This window comes from Geotrypetes seraphini, chromosome 1, assembly GCF_902459505.1.
Source record: "Geotrypetes seraphini chromosome 1, aGeoSer1.1, whole genome shotgun sequence".
In the NCBI taxonomy this organism is placed as follows: Eukaryota; Metazoa; Chordata; class Amphibia; order Gymnophiona; family Dermophiidae; genus Geotrypetes; species Geotrypetes seraphini.
This window is the reverse complement of record NC_047084.1, coordinates 119,874,434-119,889,233: the sequence shown is the minus strand read 5'-3', so window position 1 is coordinate 119,889,233 and position 14,800 is coordinate 119,874,434.

Sequence of the window (14,800 nt, the reverse complement as noted above, 5' to 3'; positions counted from 1 at the left end):
AGGAGGGACAGGGGAGATATGATTCAGATGTTCAAATACTTGAAGGGTATTAACGTAGAACAAAATCTTTTCCAGAGAAAGGAAAATGGTAAAACCAGAGGACATAATTTGAGGTTGAGGGATGGTAGATTCAAGAGCGATGTTAGGAAATTCTACTTTACGGGGATGCCTGGAATGCACTTGTTGGGCAATCAGGTCACAGACGGACAGCGAGGAACTCCAGAGAGATTTGAGACAACTGGAGTAATGGGCAGAGAAGTGGCAAATGAAGTTTAATGTAGAAAAATGCAAAGTGATGCACCTGGGCAGGAAATACAAGGAGCACCAGTATACCTTGTTAGATGTAACTTTGGGCAAAAGCGAACAAGAAAAGGACCTGGGGGTAATGATAGACAGGACCCTGAAGCCGTCGGCTCAATGCGCAACGGCGGCAAAAAAAGCAAACAGGATGTTGGGCATGATTAAGAATGGTATCACGAGTAGGTCTGAGGTTGTCATAATGCCGCTTTACAGAGCGATGGTAAGACCACACTTGGAGTACTGTGTACAACATTGGTCTCCCTACCTAATGAAGGATATAATACTACTGGAGAGGGTGCAGAGGCGAGCGACGAAGCTTGTAAAAGGTATGGAGAACTTGAGCTACAAAGATCGCCTCAGGAAACTAGGATTATTCACCCTCGAGAAGAGGAGACTGCGAGGGGATCTGGTAGAGAGACTTTTAAAATACTGAAAGGATTTGACAAAATAGAGCAGGGAACAACTTTATTCACAATGTCAAAAGTGACTCGGACAAGAGGTCATGGACTAAAGCTATGGGGGCACAGGGCCAGGAAAAATGTCAGAAAGTTCTGCTTCACACAGCGAGTAGTGAACGCCTGGAAACCACCATTCAAGGATTTAAGGGCAAGTTGGATGCACATCTTCTTGAAAGACACATTGAGGGATACGAGTAACTAAGGTATTCGCCAGGGTAGGCCTGGCTGGGCCTCCGCGTGTGCGGATCGCCGGACTACATGGACCCAAGGTCTGATCCAGTGCAGGCATTTCTTATGCTCTTATGTTCCCGAGAGAGGTGGTGGAGAGGAAAACGGTGACTGAGTTCAAAGAAGCATGGGATGAACAGAGGATCTAGAATCAGAAAATAATATTAAATATTGAACTAAGGCCAGTACATAGAAACATAGAAGATGATGGAAGAAAAGGGCCACGGCCCAACATGTCTGTCCACTCTAATGACCCACCCCCTAATTTCTTCCTTGAAGTGATCCCACATGCTTATCCCATTTTCTCTTAAAATCCAGCACGCTGCTGGCCTCAATTACCTGCAGTGGAAGACCATTCCAATGATCAACCACCCTTTCAGTGAAGGAATACTTCCTGGTGTCACTATGAAATCTCCCACCCTTGAGTTTCTTTTTTTTTGAATTCTTTATTTATAATTTTAATAATTGACAATAATTATAAGTCAATAAAAGAAAACATGCAGTGTAAATTGAAATTAAATCAAAATTCCAAACAGCTAAGGAATATCAAAATATACATCGCATTATTAGTCCACAATTTTGGAGACGAGGCTAATGAAAAAGACTGAAATAAGTCATCAAGGCAATTAGTATAAGGCAAAAAGATAGGCGTTTTGAGTGCTCTTGAACCAATATGTTGAGCTTAACAAGAGAACAAGGCAGCTCATGAAGACTCTCTATCAGAAATAAATTTAGATAAATGCTGTGGATCATAAAATACATATCTATTCCCCCCATATGTCAAAACGCATTTACAGGGATATCTTAGGACAAAGGTCGCCCCTAGCTGAACAGCCTGTGGTCTCAATATTAAGAATTGTTTTCTTCTTTTCTGGGTCGAGCGAGATACATCAGGGTACATCCTAATTATATTTGTCATGAATGGAACATCTCTATGCTTAAAAAACATTTTAAGCAGCCAATCCCTGTCTGAGTCAATTGCAAACTGTACTATTAAGGTAGCAGGGACCTGATTTTCCGTATCCGACCTCTCTAGAAAATGTGTTAAATCCAAACTATCAACAGATAAATTCTGTTGATTTGGATTTTGAGATTTAACTCTCGTTGGCAGGTAATATATTTTTGTGAGAGGTGGGTACGAAGTTTCTGGTACCTTCAAAATTTCTAACAAATATTTTTTAAACATAGCTAGGGCAGTTATTGTTTGTACTTTAGGAAAATTAATAATCCGAAGATTACATCTTCTAACAGAATTTTCCAACATTTCTTGTTTAAAGTGCAAACAAGCACTGTCCTTAATCCAAGTCTGGGCTTGTACTTCCAAAGTTTTTACTTTAGGTTCAATGTCACTCATTTTATTTTCCAGGCTTGTGACTTTATCCTTTAGTTCCAAATTTTCCGATATAACAGTATTGCAGCTCAAAGATAATTACTGAATTTGACTCCCCAGTAAAGTTTGCATACTAGATATGGCCTCCCATATGGATTCCATCGTAATCACCTTGGGCCTTTACAAGGGAACAATCTCAGTTCCAGGAATCCCTGCAATGCCCATTGAACCAGATACCACTTCATTTATCAAAAGAGTTTCTTGGGCTACTGAAATACCTGTAGCCATCAGTGAACTTGAAGAGTCTCCTCGGGCTTGCTGTGAACTCCTCACCGCTTGCTGTGATCTTGGAAGCTCCTCCTCCCCCCCCTCCGGGGTTGATCCTCCCAAACAGAGAGGACAGCAAGAGGGCATCTCGAGCCGGTGAGTCAACAATCGACTCCTCCGTCGCAGCGGGACAGCAAGGCGGTCTTCGCTCATCCGGGGACAGAATGACAGCCTCAAAGGAGAGATCCCGCACCTCAGCCTGTGCAGTCTCTCCAGCCGTGGCACCCTCCGGTTGTAACGTTCGTGAGCCGCGTTCTACAAAGACATCCATCGGACCCAATGGTGCTGCTGCCTCAACGGGGAACACCCGAAGTTTAGACTTTCTTTTTACCATAACTCTAGGAAATCCACACGATGAGCACGACGGCGTCTCCGCAGCTACTCCCAATCCGCCATCTTAGGTCTCCCACCCTTGAGTTTCAACGGATGTCCTCTTGTTGCCGTAGGTCCTTTGAACGTCTCAATCATGTCTCCCCTCTCTCTACGTTCCACGAGTAAGTATAGCTGCAACTTACCCAGCCATTCCTTGAGTCCTGAGACCATCCTGGTGGCCATTCGCTGAACCGACTCAATTCTCAGCACATCCTTTTGATAATGAGGTCTCCAGAATTGTACACAATATTCCAGATGAGGTCTCACCATGAATCTGTACAACGGCGTTATAAGTTTGGGTTTCCGGCTGACGAAACTTCTTCGGAATAACCCATCATTTGTCTAGGCTTGGATGAAGCTTTCTCCACTTGATTGGCAGTCTTCACGTCTTCACTAATGATCACTCCCAAATCTCGTTCTGCTGCAGTTCTTGCTAAGGTCTCACCATTTAGGGTGTAAGTTCTGCATGGATTTCTGCTGCCAAGGTGCATGACCTTACACTTTTTGGCATTAAAACTTAGTTGCCAAGTTGAGGACCAATGTTCCAGTAAGAGTAGGTCCTGTGCCATACAGTCGGGCACTGTACTTTTTCCTACTATGTTGCAAAGTTTGGCATCATCGGCGAATAATGTAATTTTACCTCGAAGCCCCTGAGCCAGGTCCCTTACGAAGATATTAAATAGGATTGGACCCAAGACCGAGCCCTGTGGCACTATACTGATCACTTCCGACGTTTCAGAGAGAGTACCGTTCACCACCACCCTCTGAAGTCTACCTCTGAGCCAGTCTTTTACCCATGCCGTTAATGTTTCTCCTTATCTCATCGAACTCATCTTGCTCAATAACCTGCGGTGTGTGACACAATCAAAAGCCTTACTGAAGTCCAAGTACATGACGTCCAGGGACTCATCCATATCCAGCTTTTTCGTTATCCAGTCAAAGAAGCTGATCAGATTGGATTGGCAGGACCTTCCCTTTATAAATCCATGTTGATGGGGATCTCATAGATTCTCATCGTTCAGGATTGTATCTAATTTATGTTTGATTAGTTTCCATAATTTTACTATCGATGTGAGACTCACCGGTCTGTAATTTGCAGCCTCCGTCCTGCATCCCTTTTTGTGGAGTGGAATGACGTTAGCTGTTTTCCAATCCAATGGGATTCTTCCTGTACTGGGCAGACTTGCACGGTCTGTGTCTGTATATGGTCGTTTGGGGGAGGATGGGCTGGAGAGGGCTTCAATGGCTGGGAGGGTTTAGATGAGATGGAGTAGGTTTTGATGGAGATTTTGGCAGTTGGAACCCAAGCACAGTACCGGGTAGAGCTTTGGATTCTTGCCCAGAAATAGCTAAGAAAAAAATTTAAATTGATCAGGTTGGGCAAACTGGATGGACCATTCGGGTCTTTATCTGCCGTCATCTACTATGTTACTATGAATTATTTGACTGAGCAACCAGAAAATCAGATTGAGGACGTGCAGTAGATGTAATTTTCTTAGATTTCAGTAAAGCCTTTGACACGGTTCCTCACAGCATGCTTTTGGACAAACTTGACAGGTTGAAGTTAGGACCCAAAGTGGTGAATTAGAAACTGGTTGAGACAGACAGACGTCAGAAGGTGGTGGTTAATGGAATTCACTTGGAGGAAGGAAAGGTGAGTAGTGGAGTGCCTCAGGGATCAGTGCTGGGGCTGATTCTGTTCAATTGTGAGCAACATTGCCAAAGAATTAGAAGGTAAGGCTTGCCTTTTTACAGATACCAAGATTTGTAACAGAGTGAACACCCTGGAGGGAATGGAAAACTTGATAAAGAATCTGCAAAAATTAGAATGGTCTAATCAATACAAAGAAATGCAGAATGATGTATTTGGGGAGTAGAAATTTGAGGGAGATGGGCTTGGAGGAGAGAGGCTGATAATGCAAGATGGGGAGAGGGACTTTGGAGTGATAGTGTCTGAGGATTTGAAAGTGACAAAACAGTGTGACAAGGCGGTGGCTGTAGCCTGAAGGATGCTGGTCTGTATAGAGACATAACCAGCAGAAGGTGGTGTTGATGCCCTTGTATAAGTCATTGGTGAGGCACCACATGACAGTTTAGTGTCATCTGAAAATTTAATCACCTCACTTGTAGTTCTAATTGCCAGATCATTTATAAATAAGTTAAATAGCACTGGTCCCAGTACAGATCACTTGTGTTCAGTTTTGGAGGCCATATCTGGCAAAGGATATAAGACGACTTGAAGCAGTCCAGAGGAAGGCGACAAAAATGGTTGGGGGTATGTGTCACAAGATGTATGAGAAGAGACTGGAAGACCTGAACATGTATACTCTAGAGCAGTGTTCTTCAACCACTGGTCCGTGGACCGGTGCCGGTCCGCAAAAATTTCCTGCCAGTCTGTGCAGGGCGTGTGTGCCTCGGGTCCAAGATCAGGGGGCCCCAATGACCTGGGTATGGGCAGAGAGACAAGGGAGGTAAAAGGATGGGAGAAGGGCTACTGCTGGACAGGGGGAGTAGGGAAGGGGTGCTGCTGGACAGGGGGGGATAAAAAGTGTGCCACTGAGGTATCAGAGCTAGTGTCTGCCTAGTTGCTTGAATTGGGCTTGATGCATGGCTGGTGCCGAGGGAGGGGTGATTTGCTCCGCCTCCGGTGCAATACAGAGTTAGCGGTTTTTGTAACGTTGTTCTTTTGTGCCCATCGCTTGTACTTGGGTGTACTTGATACCACGGGCTGTGCGAATGATGTCAGCCTCATCATCCCGCCTTCTCTTTCATATTGATATATAGAGGGACGCCAGTTTCTTTTTCTCTCCCTACTATTTCCTGTGAAGCAGGCTCTGCGTTTTGTGTTGCACTTCTCACAGGTTCACTTTCACCCATTGTGAATAAACTTTGCTCCCCGAGGATTGCCCCCTTCCTATCAGCATTATTTTTTTTTTCACGGGGTGGAGGGGTAATTTATTTTGTCTAGTTGGCGGGATAGGATTTAAACCCCTGAACCACATTCCCGACTTGGTGCTTGAAGGCCAAGAGAGATGGAGCAGGCTTTGGGGCTTTTTTGTATCAAAGGAGGATCTAGGTCTAAAACAGTGTTCTTCAACCGCCAGTCCACAAAATAATTATTCTTTTTCACAGAGAGGGTGGTGGATGCCTGGAATGCCCCCCCCCCCCCCAGGAAGGTAGTTGAGAGGAAAACTGTGATGGAATTAGAAAACGAAGGATGTAAATTAAAGAACTAAGGCCAGTATTGGACAGATCTGTACAGGTTGTGTCCCATATATGGTGATTCGGTGTAGAATGGGCATCAATGTGAACTCCATTAATCTAATCTAGGGCTCCCCCCCTATCCCCCGTTTAACATCTACCTTGCCTCCCTAGGAAACCTCTTGCAGAGCCTAAAGCTCAAATTCTTCATCTATGTGGACGACATCACCATAGTCATTCCACTCTCCTGCTTTACATCAGAGCTGATAAATTCTCTATCATTCATTCTAAATCAGGTTGAGCTTTGGATGTCAGCGTTTAGATTAAAGCTAAACTCGGAAAAAACAAAATTTTTCTTGGCAGCTCCAAATGACAAAATCAAGGAAACTACGCTGCATATAAACGGGCTGGATTACTGTATTGAGCAATCTTTAAAAACACTAGGAGTCACTTTAGATAAGCATCTCACACTGGAGAAACACTCTGACCTAGTATTTAAGAAATATAGCTCGGTGCTTTTGAAACTTCGCACCATTAAAAAATTCTCTGATGACGCCTCTTTTCATCTGTTGGTCCAATCATCTATTCCGAGTGTTCTGAATTACTGTAACATCATATACTTAGGCGCCTTCAAGAAAATCACCAGGAAGTTGAGGTTGGTCCAGAATACTGCCATCCGTCTCATCTTTGGCTTGAAGAAATGGGAACACATAACCCCTTTCTACCACGAGTTGCACTGGCTGCCGTTCGAATCCAGAGTTCTATTTAAGTTCTCATGCATCTGCTACAAAACAATATTTGGTATGTCACCGGTTTATCTTTACCCTCACTTCAATCTGAATTACAATAATAAGAGCTCCCGCAGAATAAATCTGTTCGCTTTTCCCTCATTGAAATCGTGCCATCTGAAAAAATTCTTCGAAAGAACCTTCGCTTTTCAAGCGGCCAAACTAAATTCTTGGCTCGCCCAAATTGTACTTGATGCCTCTTCATATCTTAACTTTAGAAAACAGATCAAATCTCAACTTTTCAACAGACTAAATCCTTAACGTACTCCTCCTCTTCCTTATCATACTCCTCCGCTCCCCTTCCCTTTAAGCTTGTTTGCTCCCTCCTTATAGCTTGTATGTATCTGTTTCCTTCTCTTAAATTCAATGTATATGCTTACCGTATGTAATGTATATAGTCTTTTCCCTCACTTAAATTGTAAACGTATAACTAGTTTGACTTTATGATTGCGCTGTTATGTTCTTCAATTTCAACCACATTGTTTGTATTTCAACTTACTGTTGTGAACCGCCTAGAACTCCCTGGGTATGGCGGTATACAAAATAAAAATTATTATTATTACCGAGTCATCATTTTAAGAAAGCGCAACTTGGTTTACAATAGTTAACTTAACAGAAAAAAACCCATAAGGAATAATGACAAAATATGGAACAGGAGGATGTTACTGGCCAGACGTTACAATAGATATTCTACAAACAACGGGATGGTTGGATAGGCTGGAGTGAGCTTGGACGGCAACTTCAGCAGTTGAAATGGCAAATAAATATCAAAGAAGAGACAAGTTAATCTAATCATGTATTTTTTTAAATGGGTATAACTTATGGGCAGACTGGATGGACCGTTCATTTACTATGTTTCTATGGAATTAAAAAAAAAGCATGGATCTCTAATTAGAATATAACTAGTATAAACTGAACTACTAAGGTTGGTACCAGGCAGACTTCCTATACATGGCAATTTGGTTTAGGATGAATTTGGGATGGCTTCGGAAACCCCAGTAATTTGTAACACAAGGATAGTGCTGGGCTGATTTCTAAGGTCTATGGCCCAGCAATAACAAAGAGACGAAAGCACTTTAATTACATACATTATCATTTCATGATTAAAGGGCAGACTGGATGGACCGTTCAGGGTTTTATCTGGAAAAACTGTTTTGAAAAGTGCCCAGTTCCCACCCTCCCTGTGCAGCACTTTCTGACTCTTATCAGCTAGAAGCCTCTAAAACTGAAACTGTTCCAATCAGTTCCCTGCTGAGATCTTTCATACAGTATTCACCTACCCCACTGACATTGCTTGCAACATCGAACAAGTCACATTATCTCCTGTTGCCTCTGGTACCTCGCTGGGGAACTCCATTTGAAGCAAAAACTTCTTGTTCCTAAATACTATTAATATTGTTTGGAAAAAAATGGGCTAAAAACCCAAAATATTAACTGATTTGATGCTGTACAAATTGTCCTGGTCTTTTACTCTCACAAGGTAAAAGTATTTTGTTGCCATCTGCAAGATCCTTCATCTTCCCCTAAGACCTAGTAAGGAGCTGCTTTCATATGGCAAGCCTAAAAACCGTACTGTCAATTCAAATCATTGACTGATCCAGACCTTCCACCTCACTCTTATCCAATAACCATAACACAAATCACAGTACATGTCAAGTCTGCTAGGAGTCCTGTGACTCTGAAGGCATGACAAAGGGAAAATTAGGCCTTAAGGACTGGATTCACAAACCTCTCTGTGGCTGATCCGAGCAACCCCGACCAATTCAGGAAACAAAAAAATTAAAATGAGGGCGATTGGAGGAACACCCTCCTCTGACCGCACAGATCGCTAGTGTGCGATCCTGCCGCATGCGCAGACCATCTTCCTTGCCTGTAGATGGTCTACGCATGCTCTCAGCATTTTGTTTTTTGCAAGCCCTTCGTGCCCAGCAGAGCTTTTTTTTTTTAGTACTTCGCCAGCCCATGGTTTTAACCCTCAGGTTAAAACCACAAGCTCACACTGCGGAGAAGGGCAGGCGAGTCGGGGGCTGAGCAGGGCAGATCAGCTGGAAAGCTGAGAGCAGGTTGTGGCAGAGAGCAGGAGAGCGGGCAGGACAGTCGGAAAGGAGGTGAGCAACTGGTCCCCAGCAGCTGATTCTTGTTGATCGGCCAGCCCAGTCAGTGTTCAAGATTTTTGTTGAGTGTGTGGCGCAGTGGTTAGATCTACAGCCTCAGCACCCTGGGGTTGTGGGTTCAAACCCTGCGCTGCTCCTTGTGACCCTGGGCAAGTCACTTAATCCTCCATAGCCCCAGGTACGTTAGATAGATTGTGAGCCCACCGGGACAGAGAGGGAAAATGCTTGAGTACCTGATTGTAAAAACCGCTTAGATAACCTTGATAGGCGGTATATAAAATCCTAATAAACTTGAAACTTTTATGAATTGCGTCCGATGCACAGATCGGAATCGGATCGGTACACAGGTTAGTGAATTGGGTCGGAGGGAAATCGGGTCGCAAACTGATCAGTACACAATTGGTTTGCTTAGTGAATCTAGCCCTTAATCCTTTAAGTACTCCTAACAGTTGATGGAGACTGAGAACCAAGGAGCTTTGACTTAGCTTATAAGTGGGCTGTGCAGTCCCCTATTAACGGCTAGCCAAGCAGATGTCAATAGGGCACAGAGCAAGAAACAAAGAAATAAACCCCCCATATCTCCAAAACCATGGCTGCTGCTACCTGTCCTGGCTAATACCAGCATAAACGAGGCAAATCCCGATAGGGCAACCACTTAAAGCCGTGCCCCTAGGAAGTGCTATACATTAAGAAACCAATGCTGAGTCTCCTCAAAAAGCCAATGGCCAAATCATAATCTTCCACTTCTTATCTATTTATTATTAATTTTTTTCTCTGTCTTATTATAAATGTAGTACACTTCCCCCTCCGAATCCGCAATTTCAACATCCGCAGATTCGGTTATTTGCGATTTTGGGGGGGGAAACAAAGAAAAAAAAAGCTTCATTTTGGACCTTCCCTGCCTCCCTCCCGGCCTTACCTGGGCTTTCGGAGTGATCTTCCTACGCTCCTGCCCCATGCAGATCGCCAATAGGAAATGGTTGCAGTGAGCTCCCGTCGTAGCCTCGAGAGACTACAGGAGCTCATGGCAGCCATTTACTATTGGCGACCTGCACGGGGCAGGAGCGTAGGAAGATCGCTCCTGCCCCGAAAGCCCGCTAGACCACCAGATAAGGCCGGCACAGGCTGCCCAGCCCAGAGGAACGATCTTCGCTCTGCCCGGCCCGACACCGAAGCGGGAAAAGAGGAGACCGAAGCACCCACACTGGCCCCTGTAAACACGTACCGAAGGAAGCAATCAGAGGCGGAGACCACAAAGTAAGGTCCAGGGGTGGGTCAGAGCCGGTACAAAGTTATTCGCGATTTTTCACATTTCACGGTCTGGCCCTGCCACTAACCCCCGCAAATACCGAGGAAGAAGGAAGAACGTGTTGATGCCCCTGTACAGGTCATTGGTGAGGCCCCACTTGGAGTATTGTGTTCAGTTTTGGAGACTATCTGGCGAAGGACGTAAGAAGACTTAAAGCGGTCCAGAGGAGGGCGATGAAAATGATAGGAGGTGTGCACCAGAAGATGTATGAGGAGAGACTGGAAGTCCTGAATATGTATACCCTAGAGGAAAGGAGGGACAGGGGAGATATGATTCAGACGTTCAAATATTTGAAGGGTATTAACGTAGAAGAAAATCTTTTACAGAGAAAGGAAAATGGTAAAACTAGAGGACATAATTTGAGGTTGAGGGGTAGTAGATTAAAAAGCAATGTTAGGAAATTCTACTTTACAAAGAGAGTGGTGGATGCCTGGAATGCACTCCCGAGAGCGGTGGTGGAGAGGAAAATGGTGACTGAGTTCAAAGAAGCATGGGATGAACACAGAGGATCTAGAATCAGAAAATAATATTAAATATTGAACTAAGGCCAGTAAAGGGCAAACTTGCATGGTCTGTATATGGCCGTTTGGGGGAGGATGGGCTGGAGAGGGTTTCAATGGCTGGAAGGGTGTAGATGGGCTGCAGTAGGTTTTGACTGAGATTTCGGCAATTGGATTCTTGCCCAGAAATAGCTAAGAAGAAAAAATTTAAAATGAATCATGTTGGGCAGACTGGATGGAGCATTCAGGTCTTTATCTGCTGTCATCTACTATGTTACTATGTAATCCAAATGGAACAAGATGGGTGGGTTCTTGCCAGTCTAGAGGGACTAAAGGAAAGTAAATTAGCCTTATTTTCCCTTCCTTAGTGTCCCTCTAGACCGGCAGTACCAAAGCAGTGACATCAAGGAGGAACCCTCACAAACCTGCCTCTAACACCAGCATCCTGGCAAGCGAAAACATCCAGTCTGTAATGCAGAGAAAACAAAAATGGAGAACCAAACTGCCGTCTTACAGATATTGAGAGCAGAGATCAAGAAATGCTCAGCCCAGGATGCAGCTTGAGCTCTGATGGAATGGGTTCTCAAAAAATATGGAACTGTCTTGCCACACAATAAATAAGCAGACGCCACTGACTTTTTAATCCACTGAACAATAGTAGCCTTGGAAGCAGCTTCACCCTTCTGAGGACCTCCTATCAACACAAACACGTACCAGATCCCTGTACCATGGCTTGTGCGGCCAATCAGACGCCATCAATACCACCAGGCCATCGTGCCTCTCACTTTGTGGAATGATTCTATCAGAGGCCACAGAGGAAACACATACAACAACCCCAGGAAAGACCAATGTTGAACAAGCACGTCCAATCTCTCCATTTGAGAATATTTTCTTCTGCTGAAGAACCGAGGACTTGGGAAATGGACATCGCCTTGAGATGCATGATTATCAGACCCCACTTGTTCAAGATTTGGTGAAGACTTCCAGATGTAGATGCCATTCTCCCGGATCCAGAAGATGTCTGCTGAGATAGTCCGCTTGAATATTGTCCACACCTGCGATGCAGACAAGTCTGAGATGAACCTCCATCCAAGCCATAAGGAGCATTGCCTCCCTGGCCACCAAAGGATTCTTCATGACCCTTGGTAGGCAATAGGAGATGTAGTAATCATTCAGTAGAGGGGAACATTGAGCTGTCATTAGAATTACAGTGCACCAGTTTGAAGTACCATACAGTTGACTTAGATAAAAGTAGACTGGTGCGATTATGCTATGTAGAGTTTGGGGAGGAAGCTCTTGTGGTTTCAGGAAGGGTGAAATGCTATGTAGGAAACTCTGATGAAAGCCACATAAAGCAGTGAAAGGTCTAATAGACTTTCAGAGTGACCCACTGTCTCAAGCACCAAATCTTCAATACAAAATATAATATGTGAAGGAGGGATCCTCAGTGTGAAGGATAAGCGAAGGGAGAAAATTCTCCAGCACTTTACACACACTGGTGAAGATATAATAACCTCCACCTGCACACCATCACTGGACCCCTCCGGTGTGCTCAAATCAATCACAAATCAGTGAATAAAATAATTAAGTGATATAAATTAATCACAATACTACAGTGTTAAAGTAAAGACAGAGTAGGATGCTCTGAGAGTCCCCCAGCCGACTCCTAGGTAAAAAAATAGCAGACTTAGCTTGAAGGCATGGTCCGAAGAGCTGGAATCAACGGCGGGGCGAAAAAAACCACCGCCAGGATCAGGTTCTACCAAGCTCGGTTTCTGAGACTCTTGGTCCCTTCCTCAGGAATATGTTATACTGGACAGATAGCAATCATTAGGCCATGAGCGGCACAAAAACAAGCCACATATTATATTTTGTATTGAAGATTTGGTGCTTGAGACAGAGTGGGTCACTCTGAAAGTCTATTAGACCTTTCACTGCTTTATGTGGCTTCTATTTAGTACCTTTTGCAGTATTTTTTTTAGAGTTATAGTGTGGAAACTCTGATGAGCCTGTCAAATGGGGATATGTCAATAGGCCTCCATCAGAAGTGAGGAATTCTCCTGGCTGTATTACAACTATGACTGACCACAAGGAATCCATGCGAAAAGATGAAACCTGTAGAGCATGACGGATGCCTTTCAAGTCTAGAACCACATGGAAGGTACCCTCCTTTTTGGCACCAAGGATTAGATGGAATAACGATCAAGACCCTGTTCCTCTGGTGGAACTGGAATCACTGCCTTCAAATCCAGAAGTTTTTGCTGGGTATCCCTGACCGCTCTGATTTTCCAGTGAGCCCAAAAAGTCATCCCTCAGAGGGTAAGCGAACTCTAGAGCGTAACTGTTGTGTACCACTTCTAAAGCCCATTGATCTGAGGTAATTTGGGTCCATCCTGGATAAGAATCTCACAATCTTGCTCCTATGAGAATCAGAGTGCAGACTTCCACACCTTCATTCTGCTGTCTGGTTTGTGGCAACAGCGGAGGGACCCAAATCCCAGAATTCTCAGCGACCACCCGAAAGGACTGTATCTGCTGAAAAAAATGACGAGGCAGGACACCTACTTTTCCCTTTCTTTACCATCTAGCTTCTCAGAACCAGACTCTAGTAGCCAGACTCCTATTTTGAGACTGTTGTCTGTCTTCTGGCAGCCTGGGAACTTTCGTCTCTCCCAGACTTTTGACTAGCTAAAAGGAAACTTGCTAAGCTTGGCTGTGAAGGCTGCATCTGCCAACCATTCTCTGAGCCACAGTTAATGTCTAGTTGACACCCCTATAGCCATGGATTTAGAGGAATTGTGTAAGAGATCATAAAAGAGCATCCAATAAGAAAGAAGACCCATTTCCATCGCTAATCATCCAATTCCTTATCCAGAATCCATTTAGCTGATCAAAAACAGGCCCTAGCCACCATACCACCACAAACAGCTTCCTGCACCGCTAGAACCACCACATCAAAACTCTGCTTGAGTAAGGCCTCTATCTGATGATCCAAGAGATCCCGAGGGTCGAGCCACCATTCACTGGAATGGTATTCGTTTTGGAGACAGCCAACACCACAGTGTCAATCATGGAAGGTTTCAACAGTTCTCTTTCCTGATCCAGGATAGGGTAGAGATGAGCCACAGACCAAGCTAGATGAAATGGGGTATCAGGAGACGTCCACTGAGCCTGAATGATGTCCAAAATATCTTGACGCATGGGGAAGGACACAAACTTCCTAACACCCTTCAAAAGTGGGCCAACTGTATGAGGTGTATCCTTGGGCGCCTCTTCAAACTTCAGAAGAAACCTGTAAGATAAGTTCCTGAAGCTACTACCAGAGAAAAAATGTGCACCACTGAGGAATCTTCCCTTGGCAGAAGATCTTCCATCTAGGCCTCTTCACCGGAGAACTACTCCTGCCCCAGCAGTTCTGCATCCTCATCGGCCGAATAGTCCCCAGAACCCTCAACCTCATGATCCAGGAGATCCTCCTCCTCCTCTCAATCCACCCTCTTTTTCTTAAGAGGAAGGGAAGAAAAGGATCCCTGCAGCATTCCCTCAGGGAGAAGAAGCTCAGTCAGCCCTTCCCTGTGCAAGCACATGGCTAGGATGAATTTTGGTGGAAAATCCAAAGGAAGAGCCGAAGAAATGACCGGGTCCAAACATGGAGGAAAGTCGCACCCCAAAGCTGGATTCAAAATGGCGACGATTCCTGCCACAATCAGGGCTGCTGGCAAAGCTCTGCCAAATTCTACGGCAGCACTCCCCGGAAAGAAGCCAACAGATTCAATGCTTCAAAGACCGCAGGCTGAATCTTCACTGAGTCTTTGCTGGCAAAGTAAGAACAGACTCCCATTGCATCAATGGCCCAATGCTGGTACACTGCAC